The sequence below is a fragment of the Musca autumnalis genome, unplaced genomic scaffold (assembly GCF_047663935.1).
Source record: "Musca autumnalis isolate F117 unplaced genomic scaffold, ASM4766393v1 scaffold_4, whole genome shotgun sequence".
Classification (NCBI taxonomy): Eukaryota; Metazoa; Arthropoda; class Insecta; order Diptera; family Muscidae; genus Musca; species Musca autumnalis.
This window is the reverse complement of record NW_027411977.1, coordinates 9,616,257-9,638,197: the sequence shown is the minus strand read 5'-3', so window position 1 is coordinate 9,638,197 and position 21,941 is coordinate 9,616,257. Positions and strand designations below refer to the sequence as shown.

Genomic DNA, 21,941 nt, shown 5'->3' with positions numbered 1-21,941 from the left:
TGTTACGGAATTAGATTTAACTAATCTCCGTGTAGACGTTGTTTTATTCCCCAGTACGATTTGTACCAAATAAAACAGGGTTCGTTTTAGATTACGTTGCTACAATGCTTTATTTACTTTATTACACTTATTCGGAACCGACTTTAATTACTAAGCACACAGCAAGTCTCTAGTTAGCACGCAGCTATTCTTTTACCGATCTGTTCAGTTCAACGCTTAAAACACAACTCACTCCAATGTTGCCGTTCCTAACGCTATTTATACCCAAAATCTCCTTGGTGTAGAATTATCCACAAAATCTGGCAACATCTCGAATCTGTGCAACGAACACACAGACGCACATTCGCACTAAGCGAACAACCATACTCACATACATACAAGTAGACAAGCGCAGTAATGACGTAATTACAACAACAAACAAATGCAAGAAATAAAGAAGTAACAACTAAACAATAATTACATGATTGTGGCAAAACAAACAAATGCACATTAATAAAAGGTAAAGTAACATCTAGAATAATGAAGAGAGTTCTACATGGTAGTTGTTGTTGCATAAATAAAGTAACTGCGTAATAAAACTTTACGTTACAATTCAAATTTTTAAATTAACGGAAATTAAACTAAATTAACTTAAACCTATCAGTTACATTCGTAACAGTATGTATATTGACTATGTAGTCCACACCGTATCACAGTAATTACTGCTAAAGCCAACATTTAGTGCAATATTTTTTTTTTTAAACCTATTTTTTGGGTAGAGTATTTGCAATATTCTTTTGAGTGTGCTGGTACCCCGCGATATTTTAGTTCCGGATCATATAAATCAATCATAGAGTGAAAATCCATCCACTTGAAGAGCGGAAACGGCTACTGCAAAAATTAAAAAAATGCGAAAAATTTTTTTGAAAATATCGCAGATTAGAGTTTTAAAAAGTTTAGCGGTATGGAAGCTGTATCCGATTTATCCCAAAAATTGGTTGTGAGTGTACATCCACGGTGCCTTCACCAAAATTATTACTTCAAAAAAACTTTAACGGTAGCGACATCGAAAACATTTTGACAAAAAGGTGGCGAAGCGACCCCATGCTGCAATAAATGTATAAAAAATCCAATTGCAGAAATCCAGTGGTAAATATTCCCTTAAATGTATGCGAATGACTTATGCGTAAAATATACGACAGTACGCTTCCAAAAATAAACTTGTTGACAGAAAAAAGCAAGCTTTGTTACACCTGATTATTTAAAGAATCCAACCAACTGAAAGTACTTCATTTTTAATTTAGAGTGAATATGCATCGATATTCTAATACAATCTTTCTGTATTCGCAAGTTTTAAATGGGGTTTCTATTCAAATGAGCCAAATTTTTTACTCTAATTTTTGACTTTATCTTTTTTTGCTTGCATAATTCTTATATAAATTGGATTTGAATGCAAATGAATGACTAAGTTTACTCCAAACACATGAACCAAAATATAATAAAAGTTAAAAACTTCATATCTTGTATAATTCGAAAAAAAAATGGAGGTTGAACAAAATTTTGCAGGGGGGTTCTATTCAAGTGAGCGGCAGTGTATATTAAGCAGTAGGCCCGTTATCTAGCAGACACGTGATTGCAATTTGCATCAGGGGGAAGATCAGTAGTTCTATTTCCATATGTAGTCTACTTTTGCCCGTAATTTCTAGCCCCAGGTAACCGGGTAGGTAGCTACCTATTAGTTATCTTTACCTACGCGTTTGGTAATATCTACGTGTAATTTACCGAAGCGTGTAAATTTTGAAAACATGTGGTAACATTGTTGATTTTCATTCATGATTTCGTAAAAACATTGCCACATATAAGTGTTTTACAATTTTTAACACATTGGCAACGATCAACCAGGCAAAATCCTTGGTGTAAGTAACACGGCCGTTTTCGACCCGGTAACGTTACCAATGGATTGAAATGATGAAAGTTTGCTTACACGGGGGATATCTATGAACTCATAGATAACTACGCGTAGAAATTACGGGCATTTGCCGGCATATGCCCTCCAGGAAATAAAATATAGACCAAAAATATTTTTTTTGTATTTTTCATACAAAAGTAATGGTCCATTTCACCCGCTATATAATATCAGATCATCATCCAAAATTGTAAGCTCTTCTTCTACCTAAACGTTTACCTCGTGCAAAATTTCGTGATTATTGAGCTATAATTGCGAATTCTAGCGTGTTTATGATAACACTACAAACAAATAACTGGATATATTAGGCTGTAACTCTGTAATCTGAGCACGTAAATCAACATAATTGGCATCAATGTAAAGGTCAAGACATCATCTTCCAAGTGTAGCTTACTTGCCCGGAATGTCTCTGATAGGAAAAAAGATATAAGCTGTATATTAAAAATTTTCACAATTTTCACACAAAAGTTGTGGTCCATTTAACCCTCTAAATATTATCTGATCGCCATCTCAAATTGCATGCATTTCTTTGTCATATACTCTTACCTTATTTAAAATTTCAAGGCGATCGGACTATTATTGCGACCTACAGAGCAGCTACAAAATCGGATAAAAATTATGTTTTTGGTCCATTTCACCCGCTAAATATTTCACGATCATCACCAATTAAAATAGCGATCTATTCTGATGTGAAACCGACCTCCATACCAAATTTCGTGACGATCGGTCCATAATTGCGGCCTGGAGTTTGATTACAATTTATAATGGACAGACGGACACACGGACGAACGGACACACATCTCAAAATCGCTTTATCTCGCCGAGATATGAAGATTGGTATGCCACATTGGGGGTCTCCGACGAGTATTTCACGGTGTTACATGAATTTTTACCAAAACAAACTTATAATACCCTTTCCACATAGTGGTGTAGGGTATAAAAAGGTTGCGCACAAACCACTTTGAAAAAAAAAAATTGAAAAAATTCTATGAAATGAAAAAAAAAATATTTCCTGTTGCACGAATGAATGGTTCTTTGCCTATTAATGACTAAAATAACTTTTATTCCAATTAAATTTTAAAAAGGTCCCGCACAAACCTCTTTTAAATTGTATGAAATATGAAATAAAGTTATATATAATATTAAATTATAGATATGTTATAATACGATAATAAAATTAGTGAGAGAAACAAACGGTTATGTCATTTCGGCTATGGGTGTGCCCCTATTCCACGTTTTCAGTCAAATATCTGCTTACAGGGACTTCAAAACATTTTCAAAATTCTGAAAAATAGAAACTTTAAAAGCTTTTTGTGCGAATCGAATCACTTTATAAGTAAGATTTTATGCAATCTTAGGAAAAACTCATCAAAATATCATACAGGGATACGCGGTTGTAAAAAAGTCATAAGGGAGTAATCGATTTGGTTCAAATTTTTGAACATCAAAATTCAGCGATATTCTGGCTATCATGAGTATTTCAGTGCATTTGTGATTAACCGAAGGCTAAAACATTTCATTCCCATTCTTAAACATAATGGGTCTATTCCATATTGCAACCGAACTTCTGTTGGGTAACCCGTTGACGCGGCGACACAAATCAAAACATGTATTATGTAAAACCACTGATAAAATTTGCCGATAACATGTTATAGTTATTGAGAGGAACGTTTTTTTAGTTGAACAACAATACTATTGAAAAACAATTAAGAGAGGGCTATAGTCGGACGGGCCCGACCATGTGATACCCTACACCACTTGCCTGGCCATTAGTTTTCCATGGAATTTGTTTTATACTATTGCTACAGGTTATGTGTTATTTAATTTGTATTCATGGAATCTCTTGGTACTGTAATGTGGTGTTATACCAACCATACCAAAATTTATAATATTTTTACTACCAAAATTTTTAATAATTCAAATTCAAATTCTGCTGAAAAAAGTTCAAAACTATCACTTTCCCAGTATTTTTTGAGGAAGGTACTCAGTACTTATATTCGAACCCGATCTATATCTAGAAGGAATGATATAATGTGCTAATGTGAGGCCAAATCAATTGCTCCCTTCTAGAGTTATCGTTCACACCATTTTACAGAAAGATTTTGAACTTTTTTGGGGGAGGTACCTGAAGGAGTGGACCGATATTGCCCATCTTCGACCTTAAACTATGTTTGGGCAAATATTACGAAGTTCAAAAAGTTCAAGAATCGGTTGAACCGTTCGAGAGTTATCGTGCGCACAAGCCAGCCAGGCAGACGGACAGGGCTAAATCGAATCCAAATTGTCTGAAACAAATTTCTAAAACCATTATTTCTATTAGGCACATATTTGTTCATATCAAAGAGTATAAACCCTCATTAGCCTAAAGGCTGCGACTGCCGTTACGTATCCTATCCGAAATACTACTAATTTGAATGTACATTTGTAAAACTATGTTCCATAAATGAGAGCCAAATGAGAAAAAAAAACATTATCCACATATACACACAAACATTGGAATATGTTTCATTTGTTTTGTTTGAGAACATAAAATGTGTCAGTATTTTGAATTATTTTATTTAATTGATTTCATCAAAATAATAAACGAAACCGCCTTTAAAACGTGTCTAAAAAATATTATTTTGTTTAAAGAATACTCGACAGCTACAAAGCAAGTGAGTGATTCTGACATTCTCTTTCTACAAAAGACAGTCCTTTCGAAATAAATAGACCAAATTTACATGGAAAAGTGTACGTTTATGTGTTATTTCGAATGGCTTACATGAACAGAAAATGATTTTTTTTGCACTCCGGAAGCGCAAGAAACCTTTCGGTCGACATACATAAACAGACAGTAAGTTTGAATATTTTTCACACAAAAACTATGGCTAATTTCACCGTGTATTATTATTATTGCGAACTGCAGAGCCGTTTCAAAATCGGTGAAAAATTTCGGTTTTGGTCCATTTCATCCCCTAAATAGTTTACGATCATCACCAATACCAATAGGTGCCCGTCTATTCTGGTCTGACCTCCATACACAATTTCGTGACGATTGTTCCATAATTGCGACCTTTAGTTTTATTACAATTTTTAATGGGCGGACAGAAGGACACACATCTCAAAATCGCTTTATCTCGTCAAGAAATTAATTTTGGTATATACATATTTCGCGTTGTTACATGAATTTTCGGGAAAACAAACTTATAATAATGTTCGGGTAACTAGGGAATAACTAGCAAATTTTCTGGTTACTGGTAAACACAACTAGTTATCACCCAATCTACTCGCAATGGTATAGACTGGTGAATTTAACATGGGGATGTCATAGGATAGGGTCTATTGTCCCCTCACTGCATTACTAGTAACCACCCAATTTGATAGTCGTGTGAAAGGCAATTGTCTCTTCTTTGCATTACCAGTAACCAGTCAATTCGATGGTTTTGGGAAACACAATTGTCCCTTTACTGCATTACCAGTTACCAGTCAATTCGGTAGTCAGAAATGATAGCCAAAATGACTAGTAAGTTGGAGTCAGATAAATGGGTAAATGCATATAGTATGCATTAGTCACACTTTATTTTATTGCATGGGGTGCAGAAATTTTACAAAGGACAATATAATCTTGTATACTTATGGATATGACAGGTCCATCTTGATCCTTGACACTGGAACTTCTGTGTGACTATTTGATACAGCGACTTATGTTTAGTTGGTCCTTGGCGACTTATGTTTATTTCGTCGGTGTGTCCCTCAGATCATTCTAAAGACCCTGATATAATATTAATAAGAGTTTAATGAAACGACGCGATAATGAATTGTGTCAAAAAATGTATCAATACTTACCACAGATATATTATAAACATTCTTCTTAAATTATTGATCCTTTCTATAGCTGTGTTCCTTTAGTACCTGAGGTTACCATTTTTAACCTGCAAAGCGTTCCTTAACCCCGAAAAGTGGCAAAACTGGAAGCAATTTTTAAGAGAGTGAGAGTGGAGAGAGAGCGGAAATGGCTTTCTCTTCTACCACAGGCTACCAGCAAAATTTCTGCAGGTAAAAAATGGCAGGACTGATTTTTCGACTTTTGTTTGACGATTATTTCACAATGAAAAAGAAAATGGACGAAAAACAGAAGAAAAAGTCGAACGCTGACAAAACTAAATTAAAAACTGAGAAATAAAAGACGAAAATTGATTTTTTTATGTTTATTTTTGACATTGCTGCCAGATCTACAATTTTTCCGTTCCTTTACTTTTCTGGTAAAAATGTTCATGAGAGAGAAATTTTGAGCAATTTTGACACTTTTCTCTTTTACCACCCTTACCATTAAAAAAGTAAAGGAACAAAGCTTATAATTTAGCTCGTAACACGTTCTTTGCATCTTCAATTTTTGCAATAAAAATTCTAAACAAAGTGACAAAACATTTTTTCTATGTTGTTTTCAAAAAGAGATTTCAAGAGAGAAACATTGTATATTACGCTATCCATCAGTAGTCAATAAAATAGTCAATATATGTATTACATGCCGCATTATAGCCCGTTTCCACGGTACGTTGTTCGTTCTATATTCGTTGTTCGACCCATAACTACGAATAAATTACTTATTTCCCCACACAAAATTCTATGAACGAACGACGATTTTTCTACGTTGTTCGATTAGAAATACTCTCTGAACGACGAAAAAGTATGTCCCATCCCTAACAAATGAGAGAATTTATCGAAAAAATTAATTATGACATGTCTAAATTCCAAATTGAAAAATTTGTTGAAAACACAAAAATTTTTAGGAAAAAGGAAAAAGATGAATGAAAATTAATGAACTAAACATTCTATATAGATGCAGAAGGAAGATGGTTGTGTTTCCTTCTTAATTCCACACATATTTCTTCTCCATTAGTTCAAAATCGCGTAAAAAATTAGAAACAAAAAGAAAACAAATAACTGAAAGTTTGTATACACAAACATTGTTTTGACACGTCTCTCTCTCTTTAATTTTGAAAATAAAAACATATAAAAATGTATTGAAAATACAAAATTATTCAGAATTTATGGAAAAAATGAATGAAATGTGTGTAGTTAAATATAGAAGATACATTTGAAGGAAAGTCTATTGCTTTTCCTATTCATTTAATGTTTATTTTATGTGTTTTCGGTTCAAATTATCGTGAAAACAAGGAAACAAAAATGAAGGAAATTTTGTTTATGTTTCTGTTAATTACGAATGGTATCGTGGAAACGGGTTAATTCGTGAACGTCGTTCGACAGGCGAACAACGTAATCGAAACGCTCGTGTGAACATGACATTACCTGTAACTAGGGAATTGACATGTAAGGCAGGGGAGCCCATTTCCAGTGACAAAAGTAAGTCCCAATTTACATTAGGCGAGTTTACTTGCGGCAATTGTCAATTTGTGGGTGAGAGAGGGTGCTGAGAGGCAAAGGGTTACCATATGCCTCACCTCCCTCTCCTACAAAATGACAATTGCCGCAAGTAAACTCGCCCAATGTAAATTGGGACTAAGCTATAGGATGTTTTTTGTGCCATGTTTGGGTGTAAAGTAAGTAGGATCAATGGGTAACTAGTTACATAACTATGTCAAAGTAGGCAATTGTCCTTTCTTGAACAACTGGGACCCTTTCCACATTGTGGTGCAGGGTATAACGTGCTACGTATCCGAATAAACGTTGCAAATAAAGTTCGAACAGACACAACACGGAAGTTGGACATCGATAAGCTGCAATCACAACACATATCCACAGCACATTCCACTAATCTGGCCCAATTGGTTAATAAAAGCGCCCGTCGGCAATGTTGAAGATATTTGTGTTTTTTTTTCAATATCTAAATACATTTTTTTTTTGTATGCATTCAATTTGATTTTATTTTTTTGTCGTTTGTCAACTTTGTCAAAACGGTTTTGACACAATAGGAGGACCACAGAAAAAAGGACAAAAAAAAATTGTAATCAGATGTTTGCTGTGTCCTACCTTGTAATAATTGCACCATGGTCCTGTAGCAATTAAAAAATGTACGTAACATGGATCCATGGCAGCCCTATAAGCGAGAATAACAAAGAAAACGTTGTTAACCCTGTTTTCTATGCGTCAAAAATAATCGGGTTTTATGCCAGACTATGAAAATTTTTATTGAAAACGTTTTGCCATTTTCTTCCAAATTTTCATTGACGTCTACGCACATATATGAAATCATATGAAAATTTTGTTATTTTCGTTGCTTTGTATTGGTTTGAGAGTTACGAATTTTAACAAAAGAATAATATATATAATAATATAATATATACACAAAGAATAATTTCAGATTACAGAACCTTGTGTACAGAGTTTCACCCCCTTCACACCTCTTGCCTATAAACTAATTTTCACGTACATGCAAATGTTCATAGTCGGGCATAAGACTTAAATATTTTGGCAAAATACAGGTCATTATCGAACTTTTTCTGCAATATTAATATACATTTTAATAACACTGTGATACAAAAGTGGACAAAAATTTTTTGCAGGGGTTCTGATGCATAAATTCGGTATTGTCGGTGTCCACGAAAGACGAAAATACCTTTGGTTTCTTTGGGTCACTTCGATTTTTGATTTTATAACGGAAAATGTAGTAAAAACGGGGTTTCTTGAATTTTCTTTTTTCCACATTTATGCTTGGTTTACATTAGGCCTGCTCACACACATACAAATACATTTTGTTACTGTGTTGGTTTTGAAATACACAAATTTCAATGTTTTCATTTTGCCTCTGTAGACTGTGAGAAATATTGTACAAGTTTTTTTTTTTTATTTTATGTTTCAAAATTTAAAGTAGAAGAATTATTTTATTTTGACCAAATATGACTGTTGATGATATAATTTGTTGCGCCAAAGTGCGCTGACAAACCAAACACTCTAATTTGCCGTAATAATTTTCGGCAAATAAAAATTGGTATTCAGTATCTTCATTCATATTTTCAGTGTACGCATATAAATTAATAGACAAAATCGGAAACAGAACCTTCCTCATTGAATGTTTAATAGAAACTGATTGGTAATTTTGAAAATATTCAAAACAAAAACAAAAGCTCTCTTTTTAAATTGTGTGTGTGAGCAAATTGACATATACCGACAGGCCAGGTGCGCACTTTGAACAGCCTTGGTTTACATTTACGAAATCCACTCGATTTCAACTGTCAAATACATAGGTTAAGCGTCAAATGAAATCCAGATTTCATTTGAAATTTGAGCTATGGAATTGACAGTTGAAATCGAGTGGATTTCGTAAATGTAAACTTAGCATTACAGCTGGCTTGTTTTCGAACAAGCCATAATATTTAAAAATCGGGAAACAAATGGTTAAGTTATAGTGATTTAAGTGTGACAAAAACGCACTAAAAAACAGGAAAATGCTTTTCCTCGTGCTCTAGACTGCGTAGAAGACACCAAACGGCGTAATTATTCACGTTTATCAAGGAGGAAATTTAGTTAGTTTTACAAAATGGGAAAACCCAATGAAATCGGTTGAAAAATGCGTGAGTAATGCCATCTTTAGTGTGTTAACTTTTTGGTTTTTCCTTTATGAAAGATTGGTACCTTGTGCATCAGAGATCATCAACAAGTCACTTGCCTTCGAAAGCCACTTGAGCGCACACAAGTTTTTTGAGTCGCTTACTTTTTAATACAATTGTTTTCTTGCACTCCGTATTTTTTCCACCACCACAAAAAACACTTACCACGCATCAAGACCGTTGCTTGTGCGTAATAAGTAAAACAAGTGTCCATCGTATTTTGCACTGTTACAAAACTCGTAATCGTAGTTTTCCAAGTCACTCATCAAGTGGAAGCGCACACACAACATTACAAAAAATAAACAATTCTAATTTTATTTGTTGTTGTTTCGTTTGTGTATGCTTTTCTTTATTTGCTTGGAATGTTATGTGTGCTTTTGCATGTTCTTTTAACGTTTGAATATCAGTATTAGAAAATGATCTTAGCTCTCACTCTCTCGAAGCACGAGACAATCGGTTGAATTACAAGGGTTGAAAACAATACTTGATGTGCGTTGAGCAAAAAAAGTAAAACACAAAATGTTATTGCGTATTTAAAACTACTTGGCAAAGCATACGCAAGTGTCAAAAAATATCCATTTATAAATAACTTATTTTTTGAGTGGCTAGCCACACTCGTACATATTTTGAGAATGGCAAGCAACACTTGCATTTATTTTTTAGAGTAGCAAGCCACACATACGCTTGTTTTTTAGCATGTGGCTTATGAGTGTCAAAATCAGCTACTTACGCAGTTCTCTGTTGTGCATAATTGTTAACTAGACAAATTCAAACTACAATCATACGCACCAAGGTACCAACTTTTATAAAGGAAAACCCAAAAAGTTAAAACACAAAAGCTAACTAAATTTCCTTCTTGATAAAAGTAAATAATTACGCAGTTTAGTGTCTTCTACGCAGCCTAGAGCACCAGGAATAGCATTTTCCTGTTTAGCCCTACATTTTAATAATTTGCTATAAAATATAATATTTTTGCATACAGGAACAAAGATTCTGTTCACAATTATTAAAATGTATATTATTATTGCAGAAAAAGTTTTATATACAATACAACAACCACATGAAAACTTCAAGAACAAACTTGGCATCACTTACACATTTTTCATGTGGTTGTTGTTTTTAACGCGCAACGCATCGCAAAACGCACCGTATGTATTTGGCCCTTTACAAAAACCGAATATTTTTGACGCATAGAAAACAGGATTAACAGGGTTAGGGTTGCCATGGATCCATGTTACGTACATTTTTTAATTGCTACAGGACCAACATTTTTTAATAGCCCGTTTAGACTAGCCATTTTAAATCGACTCGATTTCTAAATCCAACTTTCAAATCCTAGTTGTTTAGACTAGTCTAAAATGATATAATGTGCCAGTCAGCTGATCTTTGTTTACGTATACATACGCGAATTTGCAAGAATTGCTTGACAATTAAAAATGGAATACTGCAAAAAATAATCTGACAAATTGCTATTAAATATGTTGTTTAAAATTTATATTAAATTAAAGCTACATCCATTTAATTTTTATTTAATATGTTTTCTATTTTTCCGCTTCTGTTTGTTTTTGTGTGTTTGTGTTTACAGTTAATTGAAAAATGTAAATAATAGGGTTGTGACTTTTTTACAACCTCACATCCATGTGTCATATTTTGATGAGCTTTTGCATAATATTAGATAAAGTCCTAATTACAAGGTGATTCGATAGAAAAAACCTCACGCAAAAAAGCTTTTAAATTTTTATAGATGAGCTATTTGAAAAAAATTTTGGAGTCACTTTAATCACATAAATAACGCAAAACAATCGTTAAAGCCACACGACATATCCAAAATGACATAAGCTTTTGTTTCTCACCAATTTTATCGTTATATTATTAGATATACATACAGTCGGACCTCGATTATCCGTGATGGTCGGGACCGGAGGCATTACGGATAATCGATTTTCCCGGATAATGGAGGCAATGCTTTTACGCAGTTTTTGAACATATTTTGAAGTAAAAATGACATAGTATCGTACAATAATATGAAAATCTTCAAATTTTTTAAGTTTGGTACGGCAATCCACCAAAATTTTAAAAAATGCTTAATATCATCATCATATTCATCTGAATTAACTTTGTCCCATGGTTTTTGTGATACCATAAATACACAAATTGTATAATACGGGATAATTTCCAGTTTTTGTTTGTTTACCATTTGTTTGCTTAATCAAATTAATTGGAAAGTGTTCTTTTAATATCGGGTAATGAAGTTTCTAACGAAAAATAGAGGAAATGGAACAAAGTCCAACATTTCTTTTCTATCACGGATAATGGAGGTTCCCGGATAATCGAATCACGGATAATCGAGGTTCAACTGTATTTCATTTTATATCATATATAGCTTTATTCCATGTATCACATAAATTGAAAGTGCTTTGTCCGGGAGCTTTTTCAAAATTTAAATAGAATAAAAATTATTTTAGTCGTTAATAGGCAAAATGTCACTTATTCGTGCAACAGGAAAAAAATTGTGGAGCAAATTTTTAATAGGCAAAAGTTCATTCACTCTCGCTATAGGGAATCATTTTTGAGAAAAAAGGTCAAAAAGTCATAACCCTAGTAAATAAACGACACATGAACATAGTTGCCAAGTTTGGTACAGACTGCAATAGTTGCATTTTTAGGAGCAAAAAGCAGTGTTGTATATCAAAATATTTCGATTTAACATTTGATTTAAAACAAATCCAAGTTTTGCGTTGATTTAATTTTGTATGGTAAATCAGGGTGGATTTGGGTGGATTAAGCACTTAAATCGATATAATGACCTTAATCATCGTATAAGGGTATAGTCTAAACGGGCTATAAGTATTTGGGTTTTTGGATATTGGGTCATGGTACAATTATTACAGGTAAAAGCAAGTGTTGTTGTACAACAATCGATACAACAACCACATAGAAATTTGTTGTTGTACGTAATACTAGTGTCAATCTAATTTTTCAAAAATGTAAACAAAATATGAAATATAAATACATACATATGTTTTGAAGTTTCATAATTGTAAATTAAAAAAATGAATAAAAACTAATTAAATTAAAATCAATAACGTTTCTGCTTGGTATGTTCCGTAAAAATGTTGATTGTAAGTATTAATGCATCTAAATATCCAGAATAAAATAATTCATAGTTTATTTCAGATTATCCCAAAAATTGTTGGCTGATGTTCCTAGATGCAAACTTGGTTCACTATTTTCATCCCTACAGGTGTAAGGATAAAAAGTGGTAACGAAAGGAGAGTGTCAACGTTTTGTGTAGATAAAAACAACAACCACATAGGATTGCTTTCGTGATGCCAACCACAGCAACACCTGAGACGAGACTGCTGTTCTGATACCTCTTCCTTAGCATGTGCCAGTAGCAAAACAACAAGCTAAGACAGATTTTGAGAAATTTAATTATACTGAAATATCCATCACCGATTTGGTACAGAATTCTGGCAGAATGTGAGTGGAAATTGTTTGCATTATAACAAATGCTTAAAATTAATCTTTTTCTAACTATAGCATCTATCAGGTCCATTATGAATTGAAAGACAAAGATTTCCGCTATGAGTTTGGTTGGCAAAGAAACAAATGGAGTACACCGTCTAAATTAAACATTTCGGAAATCTTTTATGACGACATCGCAGCTAAATATGAGATCGGACGAAGCATACATATGTGGGACCTTAAGTCATATTTGAAAATATTCCGACTCAATTGGATAGAGCAACGTACACGTTTCAATTTTTATTAAAGTATACATTGCTAAATACATATGTTTTCAAACCAGAATTTGTGCATTATTGACAATGTTGTAAGGTATCACCTTTTTATTATACGCATTTAACGTGAACATCAGACTAAAATTGCTATTGCAGCCATGAAACAGTATAAATTGAGTCTGAATAAATGTTGCAGTTCTATTAACAAGATGCAGTCGCAAAAGAAGTTTAAAACGCATTGCTAATTATACATTTTTACCGTTAAAAATATCATTTATAGATGGACTCAAATATCGATTACAATTTAATCAATAATCAAATTTATGTTTATGCATTTTATTAAAATTAACTATTATATACATTTGCATTAAAACAATATACATTGACTAATATTGAAACTTAATATTAGGAAAATTCGCGTAAACATCTATTAAAACATTCAAAATAAAAAAATTATGTTTATAATACAAGAAGCAGCCAAACTCCGATCTAAAAATGCATTAGGAAGTCTGTCATTTGTATGCTCTCTCAATATAACAAATATTAAAAATACACTCCCAATAGCGTACAACAATAAGAAAGGGCAAACACGTTTTGATGAAGCCCACAACACTAACATATCTGCCACAGAAGAATATCCATGCGGCCAACTTTACCATGGAACTTTACAACTGGAATCTTTGTAGCGCATACAATTTAATGCAGTCGCTACATGCGAATGGCAATTGTCACAGAAGAGATTGTGCATTCGTGTGCCATAAAACACGGAAGCTTTAGATACTGCTTCGTCCCACATTAAAGATCATCCCTCAACATTATTGGGACTTAAACGTAAATAACGGGTAGGTCTCGCAAATCCCATGTTGTCTTCCGATACAAAATATGGTCCAACGAAATCTCTTATAATGCCATTTGACATGCAAATACCAAAAACTGCTGTTTGATACCTCCCTGCTAGGGATATTTAGAACAAATCTTCTTCGCCATAGTTAGCCAAAATAACACGGCTGAGGTTCCGTAATAAAAGGCTAACCATACTCTGAACTTATCTTATTCCGTATAATTCACAGTGCATCCAATATATTGAGATTCCATTCATAATGTTTTCAATCAGATCCTTGTCTGCAATGAGATATTTTTACATGCATATATACCCACTTTACCATGAATAAATATTGCACTGACCTGTATCCGCAAATTCCTGGCACACCATTTTAAACGGCCTTTTGTTCTCTTACACCATTTGCTGTTTTATGTTTGTTTATCAGAAAGTAAAAAACATAAATATTAATTGACAATTAACGAAAAGAACAACATGTATTAAACGTCATATTGTTTTTGACACTAGTATTACGTGTCAATCTAATCAGCTGGGACTTGCTTTTACCTGTATTATTGTACCATGATATTGGGTATGGGCTTCTAAAATACCCAGTTGTTCGGGTAACTAGGAAATAACTAGCAATATTGCTGGCTACGGGTAAACACAACTAGTTACCACCCAATATAATCGCAATGCTATAGACTGGTGAATTTAACATGGGGATGTCCATGGTAGAATAAAGTAAAGGTAGGCCACAGCTCACAGCTGATTACAATTTTTTTCTTTTTATGGCCTAATCTGTCAAAAGCAGGGTTGACATATGGTCTGTTCCAGTACTGCAAGAATCTACTAATTTTTACTATTTTTTCCGATAACATAAAGGAAAAAATGTTATCGTAGTAAAAAATAGTAGCTTCTTGCAGGTTCTGGAACAGAGCAATTTTGTACTGTTTTTGTCATTATGCAATCATAAAGGTAGATGTATCGCTGAATTGTTCCAACAAAAAACTTCTGCTGTAACACTATATCTTAAAATTGAAAACAAGGACAAAAAATGTGTATTCGCGTGGCAAACTAAATTGTAGATTTTTTTAGCAAAACTTACGAATGAAATTTTTATCAAATATTGATATTAATTTAAATTTGTTCCAAAAGTACGGGAATGTAAAAATTAAAATTTTTGTAAAAATTCTGCTGACATTTATCTGCAAATCGGATGCCAGCAATCACGATGTCAGATTAGCCAAACTTGTCAAGTAGAAAATAAGTGAATGACATTTTTTCACTGTCATAAGTTTGGGAAGAACTTTTGCTATTTTTGGAACACTTTACCAACAAGAATATTCTGGAGCCTAGATAAAGAAATGTTTTTACACTATATGGCACTTTTAACATTTAAAAAGTGAAGCTCTAAGTTCCATATGTTTTTTTTTTAATACGGGATAGCTATGCAGGTAAATCTACCATTATTATTGTACCATGCCATTTGACGTTTTAAGCCATGGCTGCAGGGTGGCATTTCTCAGTGATTTTCATACCTGGCCTACCTCTCCTTCATTGTACCATGGGGATGTCATAGGAAGGGGTCTATAGTCCCCCACCTGCATTACCAGTAACCACCCAATTCGATAGTCGTGTGAGAGGTAATCGTCTCTTCATTGCATTACCAGTAACCAGTCAAATCGATAGTCTTGGGAAACCCAATTGTCCCTTCACTGCATTACCAGTAAAGGGCTGTTTACACCATCTATCAATGTCGTATGAGATGTCAAATTTTCTACCTGCGAATGTTGTACACATAAGCTTCGTTCCCGTACTTTTTAATGGTAAAACTCGTAAAAGAGAGAACGGCAAACAATTTGTTCTCACACACACGTTTTTTGAAATAGTTCGGGAACGGAAAAATCGAAAATACGTCAAAAAAACTGGAACAAATGTCAAAGTCGGCGTATCAGCCAATCAGACGCCGGCAACCATGTTACTATTTTTTTACTCGCCCAAATTTGTCGTGTAAAAAGTTTTTAAAGAGAGCGTCATTCAGCGCCATTTTTATTTGAAGAGAAGTGAACATTTTACAACTTTTTTGTGTACGGGAACGCTTTTTCGAGTAAAATGTGTAAAAGTCGTAAAAATTGTAAAAACTTTTTAGTTCTGGAACACAGCTATAGTGTGACCGCTATGAAAATTTTCATCTATCAAAATGATTTGGCAACTCATATGTAAATTTTTCATTTGGGGGGCGCTCTATTTGATACGGCATTCTCGTATGTAAACACCAATTAATCAGCTGTTTTCTGGCATTCTCAAAAAAATTGAAAAACAAAATCTTTTAAAAAAGAAAATGGAGAGTTATGTATATTTAAATATTTTGAAAAGTATATAAATGGTGTTTGTATGTTATTTTCAGATCGATTGGTCGAAAGAAGCAGTCTTGGAAATTATTAGCTCTGTTCCAGAACTAAAAAGTTTTTACAATTTTTACCACTTTTACACATTTTGCGTTCCCGTACACAAAATTTATATGAAAATCGTTTACGACTTTTACAACTTTTACGACTTTTACCACTTTATAAAGTACGGGAACAGGCCAATTGCTTTGTGCCAAAAACATAAATGCCTCTATAACCCCAAAAGCCTATTATACCACAACAAACATGCTAGATATTCATTTTCCTTCAACCAAAATTAAAATTTGCGCAAATTTGCAACTCAACAATAAATGTAAATAATGACAAAAACAGCTGTTTTTATATTTATAGGTTATGTCATACGAAAATAACACTTGTAGGTATGAACGCACAAATTGAATGTTGTACGTATGACGTCAATTTTGACAAACATAGAGAATGTCGAATGGGTGAAAGAAATTACAGCTCATATGACATTCATAGATGGTGTAAACAGCCCTTAACCAGTCAATTCGGTACTTAGAAATGATAGCCAAAAATACAAGTAACTTTAAGTTGTTTATTTTATTAAATGGAGTGCAAATATTTTACAAAGGACAATATAGTCTTGTATACATATAGATCTTGATCCTTGATGCTGGAACTAGTGTATGACTACTTGATACAGCGACTTATGTTTATTTGGTCCTCGGAATGTTTTTCTCGCGGGTCCTTCAGATCATTCAAAAGTTTCTGGAATAAAATATATAGAAGTTTAATGAAATGGCGCGATAATGAATTGCGTCAAGATATGTATCAATACTACCACATACATACTTATATATTATAAATATTCTTCTTAAATTAATCATCTTTTCTATGATTTAGCTCGTAACACGTTCTTTTTTATACCCTCAGCATTTATGCTAACGAGCATGGCAGAACTACCAGGTAGTGGTATCACACCAGCTGATCGAATATGAAAAGTCAAATCCCTTTATAAAAAAATTATTTTTGTTGTAATTTCCCCAACAACATAAAGAAAGTTTTGACATAACATATTCAAAATTTTACGATGCCACTACCTGGGTAATTGTGCCATGCTAACGAGGGTATATACACTTTCATACGGGCAAAATGTGCCTCATCGAAATAATGGTTTTAGACCCCAAGTATGTTTGGACGAAATGTGTTTCAGACAATTTTGAGTCGATTGAACAATGTCCGTCCGTCTGTCTGGCTGGCTGGAGCGCACGATAACTCTCGAACGGATGAACCGATTCGGTTCATATTTTGGCTTTCGTAATATTTTTCCCAAACTTAGTTTAAGTTCGAAGATGGGCTATATCGGTCCACTCCTTCCGGTACCTCCCCCACAAAAGTTAGAAAATGTTCGGAAAATTTGTGCGCACGATAACTTTTAAAGGGAGTAACCGATTTGGTCCATACTTTGCACATCGTGAAACTTGTACCAGACTTAGATAAGGTTTCAATATGGACTCAATCGGTTCACTCTTTCGGGTACCTCGAACGGATCTGCCGATTCGATTCAAAATGTGGCCTTATTAATATTTTGTCCAAACATAGTTTAAGTTCGAAGATAAGCCACATCGGTCCACTCCTTCAAGTACCTCCCCCACAAAAGTTAGAAAATGTTCGGAAAATTTGTGCGCACGATAACTTTTAAAGGGAGTAACCGATTTGGTCCATACTTTGCACATCGTGAAACTTGTACCAGACTTAGATAAGGTTTCAATATGGACTCAATCGGTTCACTCCTTCGGGTACCTCCCACATTGTTCGCACGGTAACTTTTGAAGGGAGTGGCCGAATTGGTCCATACTTTACACATCCTAATATATCTACCAGATATAGATCAAGTTCAAATATGGACTATATTTGTCCACTCCATCCGGTACCTCCCACACAAAATTTCGGATAGGTTCACTTTAAGACCTGATATGGACTAACTTAGATTTTTGTTGAAGCAACTTGCATTCGCTGCCTCAATTACGATGGTAAAAGTTTTTCCGGGGCAAGTCCATACTTCTTGATCAAACAGCCCGAACGGTGTAAAAACCCCTATGGCGCCATATGCAGTGGCTGGAGATCCATTATTTTTAGTATCTCCTCCGCAAAACTTTTGATCTTTAATCCTAATCAACATTTTTGTCGGCCCACAATTTTTAAAACCCCCTAAATACATACGTTTTTTGAGAAAAATTTGTTTCAATATACACAAGCTGAGGGTAATATCTCTGTCGGCAAAGCCGACTGATACTTTTTTACTTGTTGTATCTTAATTTTTTTCACAACAAACGCATCAATAACCAGTGTTCGAAAATAAACACTATGGAATCGTACCGTACCGTTCTGTACCGTAGCAAGGTGGATAGGTACGCTACGATAATGTACCGTACCGGTACACAAACACTAAAAAATATTTTAGTGATACTGTACCGGAGCACAACGAAAATCTTACTGTACCGACTGCGGTACACAACGATTTTTAGTGTACCGACTGCGGTACGCTACGATTTTTTAGTGAACCGACTGCGGTACAGTACGATTATCGTAGTGTACCACTGGTCGGTTCACTAAAACATAACGTACCGGTAATGTACCGCACGTGTGTTTTTTGTAAATTGTGATGAAAAATTATATGTTTGATGTTTTTGAAAATAAGGGCAAGAATAGTAACTAAAATTCAAGATTATATAAATTAAATGCACGAATGTGGTAAATTCGGTCGGTATACGAATGTTGAGAAAATTAGTATAAAATATGAAATTAGCTAAAATTTCCAACCAATACATATTTTAATAAATTTACCCTCTATTATAGTATTAGGTTTAAAACCCATATTATTAATGTATGTATTTCTATTTACTCGCTTTGAGAAAATTTTATTATGGGCTCATTAGGGTCCTTGTAGTCAATGTACATATTAAAACACTGCTTTTTAAATATTATTTGTTCCCTAGTTAAAAATTAGACAGTTTTTACAAGTAAAAAGGGGTGATAATGCATGTATCATAAAACCATTTCTATGAATGGAAAAGAATAACGTTAATATGTTGGTGTCATAAGGATGTTTATTTGCGGCAAAAGTCAATTCATAGAAAGGTTATGTTTGTTGTCCAATCCACATGAACAAACAAAACAGCCACAGTCGGATCACTAAAGATTGAGTCTCCAGGTAGTATATTTTAAAATTTTAATATGTTTATTCTGTTGAAGTTTTAATGTTGATATGTTTGAATTAATTAAAATGAAATTGCATAAAACATAAAATCCGTTTGTAATAGGTAACAAAAAAAATGGTAAGAATCAAGGCACAATTACACAGGTAGTGGCATCGTAAAAATTTGAATATGTTATGTCAAAACTTTCTTTATGTTGTTGGGGAACTTACAACAAAAATAATTTTTTTATAAAGTGATTTTACTTTTCATATTTGATCAGCTGGTGTGATACCACTACCTGGTAGTTCTGCCATGGTAAGAATATGAGAATAATGCCTCCAAAAACTCAAACTTTCTGCTGGTAGAATACGTTTACGTTTGTCCATAATTTATCCCACCGAAATGGCTTAGATTTGGTATCTAGTGTCCGTTGGGGTTATACATGCATTCCTATAAGAATTTTCGGTACAGGTCCACGTTTTTATATAGCCCCCATAGAACGGTTCCGCCGATTATTGATTGATTATTTTGAAGGTTGTAGCCACGTTATCCAACCGAATTAGTTGAAACTTGGCATTTAGTCTACGTTGGGAGTATAAAATATTCCGACGGAGAATTGTCTGCACAGGTTCATGTTTTGATATGACCCCCATAGAAATGTTCCGCTCGAATTTTGCTAATATTAGATAGAAAATAATAATAAAATAATAATTGTTCCACAAACATCCCAGACGGGACAGGGGAGACTTCTCTCATATCAATGAGTGCACCCCGATTCATATTAGCTCAATGATATGGGACCTACTGTTTATCGCCGAGTCCGAACGGCGTGCCTTCGACACCACTTTATAGAGAAGTTTTTCAAGGCTGAAATACTCAGGAAATGTCGCCAACATTACTGAGGGGTATTTTGCCACCGTTGAAAATTGTGATGTTGCTTGGTCGGGGAATCGAACCCACGACCTTCTACGTGCAAGGCGGGTGTGCATACCATTGCACCACGGTGGCACCCAAATAATAATAAAAACAATTATAAAATATTTTGTTGCACTTTGTTGCAGCTAAAACTTTACAAATTTGGTAAGAACTATATGTACTAAAAATAAAATAAAAAATCTACGCGCCATCCCGCGACACTCCCTACTAAGAAGCTTTAACAAAGTACAGAATTTGAAAGCGGATGTCACGTGATTTACATATGTGTAAAATCCGAGTTACAATAAATAACATATTATATAAAATATTTTTTGCTCACCTGTCTTCACGAAAAGCTTTAAAATTACTTTGTAGGAAGACTGCATACGACGATCGCAAATTTACTACTAAAATCTATATATATAAAAATGGTGTAAAAAATGTATAGTAATTCATAAAATGAGAACGGCTAGGCCGATTTCTGTAAAATTTTTTGTCAGTTATTCGTATTTTCGAGGAGAAGGTCTTTACGGAAGAAAATTTTGGAAAATCTCTCTGGAAAAGTCGGAAAATTGGAAAAATCGAAAATTGAGTTTTTGTATAAAATTTTATTCCTTAATAGCGAGACGAAGTTCGCCGGGTCCGCTAGTATATTATAAAAACCAGTCCATAAATTGTGAACAAAAAATTAAACGTTATTTTGCTTTGGCTGATGTAAAACAAATTATTTTAACTGTCGTTAGATTCTGTGGACACCTTAGATCAATACTGCACCAATAATTTTTACATAGGCGTATGTGATTTTTTTAAGTTTTGGCGCGCTATATCTGTATTTTTTCCACTGTTCGTTTGGCCAAAAAAACATCAATGTGACACCAACACGTGCCTTATTACTTTATACAAATATTTTGGATATACATATGTATATAACACAATTATGGGGTCAATTTATATAGTCTTCCATAATAAAACAAAAAACCATTAAATATTTTACATTTTCTCATAATTCATAAAAACACATGTATGTTACATTACAGATACGTATATTATTTTCATTGTTCCAACAATACGAACTACGAAGTTTTACTGCTTCGTCCTTTTCAGTAGTACCACAAAGTAACAGGCAAAATTCTCGTTGATCGTCCACATTACCTTGCTATGAATAGATTTTCTGTTATTGGTGCCGCCAATAATAATGATTTTGCACGAGGGGATTTTTAAACATCCTTATGACAATTAGTAACCTCATACTGGTGTTATGATAAATACATTCCATATTGAAAAAATCATAATAAAATTTGTAATTTGGCTACAAATACTTTTAAATGTGTAAATAAACATAGCTTGGAAAAAACCTTAGTGATGAACAGTACTGTTCGCTACAAACAAAATAGAT

General features: G+C 33.7%; 2 long non-coding RNA genes across 2 annotated transcripts; one reads left to right on the top strand and one right to left on the bottom strand.

The window, feature by feature from the left end:
- The first annotated feature begins 12,401 nt into the window (after positions 1-12,401).
- Positions 12,402-13,464, top strand: LOC141403927 (uncharacterized). The gene is made up of 3 exons (XR_012412923.1): positions 12,402-12,614; positions 12,670-12,975; positions 13,036-13,464. It is a non-coding gene; the product is annotated as an uncharacterized lncRNA (long non-coding RNA).
- Positions 13,465-14,127: 663 nt separating this feature from the next.
- Positions 14,128-14,538, bottom strand: LOC141402628 (uncharacterized). The gene is made up of 2 exons (XR_012412681.1): positions 14,421-14,538; positions 14,128-14,357 (listed from the first exon to the last, which is right to left on the bottom strand). It is a non-coding gene; the product is annotated as an uncharacterized lncRNA (long non-coding RNA).
- Between the last annotated feature and the right edge of the window lie 7,403 nt (positions 14,539-21,941).